The sequence below is a fragment of the Cornus florida genome, unplaced genomic scaffold (genome assembly GCF_030987335.1).
Source record: "Cornus florida cultivar Cherokee Brave unplaced genomic scaffold, ASM3098733v1 CherokeeBrave_3.0.0_Hap2_Chr10, whole genome shotgun sequence".
Taxonomy (NCBI): domain Eukaryota; kingdom Viridiplantae; phylum Streptophyta; class Magnoliopsida; order Cornales; family Cornaceae; genus Cornus; species Cornus florida.
Window position 1 is genome coordinate 106,848,844 of NW_026775580.1, and position 2,693 is coordinate 106,851,536.

Sequence of the window (2,693 nt, forward strand, 5' to 3'; positions counted from 1 at the left end):
TAATTGTGGCATTGGCAGTGGCAAGGAATGGCCTTCCTAGGATGACTGGAATGTGATTGGTGAGATTAGGGACTGGCTCAGTATCTAGTACCACAAAATCAACCGGGAAATAAAATTTATCAACCTTAATTAGAATGTCCTCAACAATTCCCCTTGGTTTTTTAATTGATCTATCGGCTAGTTGGATGACTACCGATGTTGGCTTCAAGTCCCCTAATCCTAATTGCAAGTAAACAGATTATGGAATGAGATTGATACTTGCACCTAAATCAAGGAGAGCTCTACGAACCTCTTGGTTTCCAATAACACAAGAAATAGTCGGAGCACCCGGATCCTTGAACTTAGGAGGAGTGTTAGAAAGAATGATGGAACTCACTTGTTCTGTTAAAAGCACTTTCTTAAGGTCCCTTCCCTTGCTCTTCCTCTTTTGTGTGCACAAGTCCTTCAAGAACTTTGCATATGGTGGAATTTGCCTAATTGCATCTAGAAGAGGAAGATTGATTTTTACTTGTTTAAACACTTCCATCATATCATGAATTTTCCCTTCTTGTCTCCCAAATGATGAAGTCTCTCTCAAAGCTTGAGGAAATGGAGCTTTTGGCTCATAAGGCTTCTCTAATTGGGGAGATTGTGATGAAGATGATGGAATGTCCTTTTTGGAACCACTAGCATCTAAGGAAATTGGAATAGAATTTGGAATGGGATGGATGCAACCACTTGGTTGTGCTAATTCATTATCCTCCTTAGGTACCTCTACCTTATTATCCACTTTCCTACCACTCCTCAAGGTAGTAATTGCTTGAACTTGCTCATTTCCAGAAAATTCTGATGAAGGACTTGCTTGCGCCATAAATTGCCCTTTAGGATTGGTCTCAGTTTGACTAGGTAACTTACCTTTCTCTCTCACATTTAAAGAATTAGCTAATTGCCCAATTTGAGCTTCAAGCTTTGCAATTGATTGAGAGTGAGAATGAAACAGTTGATTATCTTTTTGAAGATTACCTAAAGCTTGCAAGACTTTGTCCTCAAAAGCTGAACTTTTAGGAGGCGCTTGATTTGGATTAGAGTAAGATTGAGAATTTGATGCTTGAGGATGAGAGTAGGACTGAGGATTTGATGCTTGAGGTTGAGAGTATTGATTCACATTCTGAGGATAGAATGAAGGACGGTAACCTTGAGAATTCTGATTTTGATTTTGGAGATGTGGGGGAACATACTTTGCTTGGTAACCTTGATTTTGAGGAGGGTTTGCACCGTCTCCTTGATTTCTCCATGCAAAGTTTGGATGATTTTTCCACCCCGGATTGTATGTATTGGAATAAGGGTTGTTCCCTTGATGAATGAAAGCTGCATTTGCTTGTTCTTGAGACTCACTTGGTATAATTTGTCCAAGAGGGCAATTTGAAGTATGGTGAGTGTAACTAGAACAAGTCATGCACATTTCATTGGAATGGTGAGGATATGATTGAGTTGCCGGACCTTGATTCAAAAGGAATGTATCAAACCTTTGAGTAAGATTTTTGACCTCAGCGGCAATTTCCATGGAAGAGTTTATTTGATTTATAGCTTTCTTTCCTCCCATATGTGCTAAGTGACTACCCCTAGAAGATGAAGATCTATGCATTGAGTTTTCACTCATTTTTTCGAAAAGTTGCCAAATTTCATCTTCATTTCTTTCAATGTAGCTTCCGCCACAAGAAGCATCAACAATGCCCTTATTGGCATCGGATAAACTTGAAAAGAAACATTGAACTAATTGCCACTTAGGAATGTCATGATGTGGACACTTCCGTAGCAAGTCATTCAAACGTTCCCATGCTTCATGAAGGGGTTCTCCTTCTTGTTGTTTAAATTCACGAATGGAAGTTCTCATGGCATCAGTTCGACTTGCGGGGTAATACTTTTTTAAGAACTCTTGTTGCAATTGTGCCCAAGAGGTGATTGTATTCGGCCGCAAGTTATTGAACCAATATTTAGCTTTATCCCGAAGAGTGAAAGGGAAAAGCTTCATTTTTAGGACTTCTTCCGGAACATCCGTGATTTTCACAGTGGAGCAGACTTCCAAAAACTCATCTAAATGTTTATAAGGTTCTTCATTGCTCAACCCATAGAAAAGGGGGCACATGTTAATGGTGGAAGCCTTAATCTCATAATGATGAGCACGGAAATTTGGCAATTGAATGCAAGTGGGTGCATTATATTGATTTGGAGTGTAACGATCCCTAAGGACCATTGGAGGATTGAGAGGATTGAGAGGAGGATATGGCATTTGACCTTGTTGATGATATGCCATTTGACCTTGTTGAGGGTATGCCATTTGAACATATTGTTGTTGTTGCTCACCAATTGGGGGAACAACATTTGGCCTTGGCATCCCTAGATTAGGTTGTTGCACCGCATGATTAACTGGTTGTGGCATTCCCAAGGGTGGATGCACACCTTGAGGATCCACAATATGAACTTGTGGTGGGTGGTGCACACCATTATGATCCACATGACCAAGATCTACAATGGGATCTTCAATTGGATCTTCCATTAAAGGTGATGGAAGATCAAAATTTGAAAGATTAAAATGACTATCCCTAGTACAACTTCTTAAACGCTGAAGAAAAATTTCGAGATTTTGATTTACAGGAGCAAGAAGACGATTAAGTGATCTACGACCATGCATGCACTAGAACAAGTCAACACAC

The 2,693-nt window shown here is 39.8% G+C and overlaps 1 non-coding gene across 1 annotated transcript; it reads left to right on the plus strand.

Annotated features, from left to right (window-relative positions):
* Positions 1 to 1,769: 1,769 nt before the first annotated feature.
* On the plus strand, positions 1,770 to 1,876 carry LOC132280372 (small nucleolar RNA R71). Its single transcript, XR_009471566.1, has one exon. It is a non-coding gene; the product is annotated as a small nucleolar RNA R71 (small nucleolar RNA).
* The last annotated feature ends 817 nt before the right edge of the window (positions 1,877 to 2,693 follow it).